Below are 5,613 nucleotides of genomic sequence, written 5' to 3'. Positions count from 1 at the left end.
CCAAACATCATAAAATCACAAAATACACTAGGGTTGAGAATCTTACCACACCCAAGGTCCAAGGAGACAAGATTAACCTTCTCCTTGAAGAGAGTTGGGTCCTATAACATCAAAGAACCCAAAATCTCAACATTTCACCCATGAAACTCGAAAATAAGGGCTGGGATTTCGAACAGAAACTTGTGGCTTACCTCAAAATTGATTGTATGGGTTTTGTAGAGCTCTCCGCGGTGAACGTGTGGCCGCAAACGGAGCGGCAATCGGAGCTCTAGATCAAAAGTTATGGTGGTTTGAAGATTAAGCAAAGGAGAGAACTTGAGAGAGTGTTCTTCCTCCCTTTCTCTCTAATTTCAGCTTGTGTGTGTAACAAATGAGGAGAGAGAGTGCTGAAAACTAGGGTTTTGGTTAAATTATAAAATTGGTACCAAAATTCTCGTCTCAATCTCCTCTATCACATTTAGCCATAAAAATCACATTTTAGGCTTTCCAGAATAAATTCTCATTTATGGGTTAATTAGCCGTTAATTAACCGGGTTTTACATGAATTAAGCTAACCACAATAAAGGATAGTTTGTTAGAAGAAATTTATATCAGGGGGCACTAATTTTCACCTGTCGCCCCTTGGAGATATTTCTTTTAACCAACTGAAAGAAGAAGAAGAAAATTTAACAATCAAGTGTCAAACTAGTGACGGTAAAGAAGTGCTTGTCGGAAAGCAACCCGATATTCTCGTATCCTTAGTTTATTTTCTATTGCTTTAATTTTGTTATTTATTTAATTTTCATTGAGTTTCTACTGTTTTTTCTTTGTCTTACATGTATTTGGACTATGCAGTGTAATTAAAACAGAAATAGGAATCTAAAAAGAAAGTTTCGATACTTTGAAGTGTTTTGATTCGGGAAGGGTGGCGCCTAACTTGGCTCCATCAAGTTAGGCGCCATAAGGGAGTACAACATATGAAGTTAGGCGCCAGTGAAAGGAGCTTTGTCAAGTTGGGCACTGAGTGTAGAGCAAGCCTCAAGTTAGGCGCCCAAAACCCCACGTTATTAGGCGCAAGCTTTAATTCCTAATCCCTTATGATTTGTTTAGCAAATCCCCACTCCATCAAAATCAATTACAAGATTCTTTTTCTTTTCAACCTTCCAACCCAGCAAGAACCACCCGTAACGCTTCCCCCCCTCTCTTATATATACATATATATATATATATATGTTAATTATTTTAACCTCTCTTGTCCATTTATCATTTTATTCTTGTTTTGTTATAATATTTGTTTTTACTCTTCCGTACATCTTTCTATGTCCCTCCTTGTTTTCAGTTTTTCTTTGCTTGAAGACAAGCAAACTTTTAAGTTTGGTGTTGTCGCTTCGCTTGTGGCTTTTCAGTTTATTTTAATGGCACCAAAGGGAGACGAATCATCTTCACGGAGGAGCACAGCCTAAAGAATAAGACGGCCACTAGGATAACTGAGGTGGTTGAGTTCCTTTCATTCTATATTTCTTCCCATTCTTATTATGTTATATTCCTGTTTTCTACTATTTTACTTGGTTTCTGCATGATTCTATGTTATTTCAATTCCTAGGTTCCAGTTTATTTTGCTATTTTTATTCTGTTATTTGCTTTTAGTCTAAATAAATAAATAAATAAATAAATTTGTCTCATGTATCGCTCACTGAGCTTGAATCTAAAAAGAAAAGAAAAGAAGTGATGTATTGCATGAGGAATTGAGTTTATATTTAAGAGTAGTATTCTTTACTTAAATGTGGTGATATTTTTTGTGATTCTGAATGCATGACTTGAACAGTGCATATCTGAATTTGAATCAAAGGATATTGATGTATAAGGAACAGGAATTTAGAGAACTATTATGAATTCTTTGAAATTAGTGAAAGCTTAATCCTTGAAGTAAAAGAAACAGCAAAAGAAAAAAAAAGCAAGGTCCAAGGTTCTGTGCATCAATGACTTGGGAGATCAGGCATGATTAAAAGCTCAAAGAGTTGTTTCCCTAGTCATATGCTTGTGGTGTGAATTTGTCAAGTAATCCTTGAAACAGAGCACTAAGAGTTGAGATCAAATGCATTTAACAAAGTATGCCAAAGGCTTTGAGCACCACTGTCTGGGAGTAACTAAAAAAAAATCAGAACTTAAAGAGAGTTCCCCAGTCAAGTGCTTGTGGTGTTTTTGTGTCAAGTGAAGTTTGAGACAAAATATTTAAAGTCACGGCTAGACTCAAAGTGCAAAGCACCAATTCATTGAGAAGTAAAGGATGTATGCTGTGTTCAAGGATTAAATTGAAGTACAAAAGATTAGAGAATTCATAATATTATCTGGATTCTAATTCCGAATGACAGTAACATCCTTCTGATTCAAAGGAGATTGAAATGCCAAAGCTATTCAGGATTGCAGTTGTAAATCCCACTATAAGAAGAGACATGAGCTTAATCAAACTCTCATTCTCATACAAATTCACATCCTAAGCCTATATTAGTTTGGTTGCTTGAGGACAAGCAACAATTCAAGTTTGGTGTTGTGATACGTGAGCATCTTCCCTATCTTTTCCTAGTGAATTTATATTTAATTTATTTATTTTAATCAAGAATTAAATATCTTTTAGCCACTATTGATGTTACTTTAAGTCGTGTGTAATTCTGTTTATTGTAGGTAGCATTTGGCTGGATTTGATGGAGTTTCCCCAGAAAAAGAGAAGAAGGTGAATGATGTTGTCAACCCTGACCTCTTTGCACTCAAACCTGAATAACTCAAGCTACAGAAGTCCAATTGACGTGATTCTAGTGGCTTTAGAAAGCTAACTCTTAGAGCTTTCCAACGATATATAATAGTCTATACCTCTTCTCCATCAATTCAGTCAAGGCTGCGCCTAACTTGAGATTTCTTAAGTTAGGCGTGGATTATTAAGGAATCAAGTGGTCCCCAACTGTCCAAGAAGCAAGCATGCAATCTCCTAATAATTCTGATTTAAACTTTATTTTATTTAAAAATAGGAAAAGATATTATTTAGTTTTAGGAAATATATTTTACATTAATTAGGATTGGATATAAAAGGGAAAATAATCTCATCTTTTCTCTTCTACCTCATTCCACAATTTATAGTCTTTTCAGAATCCTAGTTTTTCTCTCTGAACCATGAGCAACTAAACCTCCACTGTTAAGGTTAGGAGCTCTGTTTATTGTATGGATTGATACTATTATTTTTCTATTTTAATTCATGTACTGATTTATATTTCAAGAATTGTTTTCGTTCTTTATCTTATGAATTTGGGTGGAACGGAAGTATGACCATTTTTCTAATTGAGTTCTTGTATAACTTGGAAAAGCTCTTTACTTGAACAACAACTTGAAAACATATTATCCTAAATTTCTAATTATCTGGACTTAACGAGATACGTGACATATAATCTTTTTATATTTGGGTAATTAGGGTTTCTATGGCATATAAACTAGAATTTAACTTCACCCTCTAATTAGAATTAAGTGACCAAGGAATTGGCGGTTGATGAATTTTAGAGGAGACTAAAAAGGTCTAAGGAATTAGGGTTTAGTTACATATAGTTTGCCGTGAATTAAATCTTGCATGATTAAAATAGTTATTAAGAAAAGTCAATCGGAAAACAGATATCTGTGAAGCCTTAACTGTTTCTCCATATATTATTCACAACTTGTTTACTGTTTGTTTTCTTATATTTTGAATTACTGTTTAATGCAATTTGAACTCTCAACACCATTTTGGTTTGTCTAACTAAGTAAATCACTTAACCATTGTTGCTTAGTCCATCAATCCTCGTGGGATCGATCCTCACTCACCTGAGGTGTTACTTGGTACGACTCGATGTACTTGCTGGTTAGTTTGTGGTTGTAAATTCCCCACCAATTTCTCTGGTAGTTGGTCTTCTCAAATAATTGAAGTAGTTCAAGATGTGCAGTCTCCTTCAACATGCAAGAAAGATCATCCCTTATGGGTACTAAGCTAGTTGCATATAGAATATTCATTCAATCCTAAGATACCACCTAAGGTCGCTACAAGAAAAATGTTGAGAGCTGTCGAATTTACTGTCGGATTTGGAGTTGGGCATTAGCGGCGGGTTTTTCGTCAAATTTACCATCAAAATTGACAATAAATTTGTCACCCTAAAATATTATCATCGGAGTTGATGTTCCGACGGTGATGTCGACGACGAAAATTGGAGGGAAAAAAATTTTGGCGCACTAACTACCATCGACTTTACCGGTGGGTAAATCTGACGTTGAACCTTGTTTAGTGAAACGCTGCATTTTGGTTACACGCACCACATTACCGTTAGATTAATCCGATGGTAAATCTGATGGTAATCGTACCCTAAATTTGAATCGCAAACCCTCTTCCCCTTTATTTAAAAATTGGTTTCTATCTCTAATCTCTCACCTTCCTCTCTCTCTCTCTCTCTCTCTCTCTCTCTCTAACCTCTCAGTCTCTCTCTAGCCTTGTGCCGTCATTGCTAGAATCTCTATTGCTGTGCTGCTCTGCCGCCACTGCTCGAAACACCCCCTTCTCTATTCTCTGTTCTTGCCGGTATTGCCCTACTGTCGCTAGAAAGGCTGCCACCGCCGCTATTCGAACCGCCCATTTCTGTTCCAGGTTTTCTCTCTTCTCTCTTCTAATTAGTTTAATTAAATTAATTTCTGTTTTAGTTGATTTTAGGTGGTTAGGGGGTTTTCATTGAATCAGTTTTTCATGCTATTTAATTTCTGTTTAGTTAACCTTAATTTCATTTAGTTAGTTGATTTTTAGTACATAGTTTAGGTAGATTAATTTCTATTGTAAATTGATTTTAGGTGGTGAGGTTAGGATAATTTAGTTAGATTGATAGGTTCTGATCTCTACTAAATGTCTTTGGAATTATTATCTGAGATTGTCGATTCTTGTTGCTGGGATTATTTGAATTGGTTTGAATTATTAATTCTGTGTTTTACTATAAAGGGAGGTCTTATGGAAGGTTTTAGAAAAGAGGAGAGTAAGGATCGCATATATTCGGGCAATTAAAGACATGTATGATGGGACCACAACTAGTGTGAAGACTCAAGGTGGTGTGACAGAGGAATTTCCTATTGGTATAGGATTGCACTAGGGATCATCCTTAAGTCCATACTTTTTCACATTAGTCTTGGAAGTACTCACAGAGCACATCTAAGAGCCTGTGCCATGGTGCATGCTTTTTGTTGATGATATCATCCTTATGGGAGAGTCAAGGGAAGCCCTAAATAAGAAGTTGGAGTTATGGAGAGAAGCTTTAGAAGTGTATCGTCTGCGCATAAGTCGTATCAAGACGGAATATATGGAATGTAAGTTCAGTCTGAGAAGGGAAAACCCCAATATAGAGGTGAAGATTAGAGAAAACATCCTACGAAAAGTTAAAAATTTTAAGTATCTTGGGTGCATCATATAGGATAATGGAGAGATTGAACATGATGTAAATCATAGGATCTAAGCAGGTTGGTCAAAATGGCGGAGTGCATCTGGTTTTATATGCGACAAAAAAGTGCCTCTAAAACTTAAAGGTAAATTCTATCGCATCGCTATAAGACTGGCTATGTTGTATGGTACGGAGTGTTGGGCGG

This window comes from Arachis duranensis, chromosome 4 (assembly GCF_000817695.3).
Source record: "Arachis duranensis cultivar V14167 chromosome 4, aradu.V14167.gnm2.J7QH, whole genome shotgun sequence".
Lineage (NCBI taxonomy): Eukaryota > Viridiplantae > Streptophyta > Magnoliopsida > Fabales > Fabaceae > Arachis > Arachis duranensis.
Note: the sequence above shows the minus strand (reverse complement) of the source record.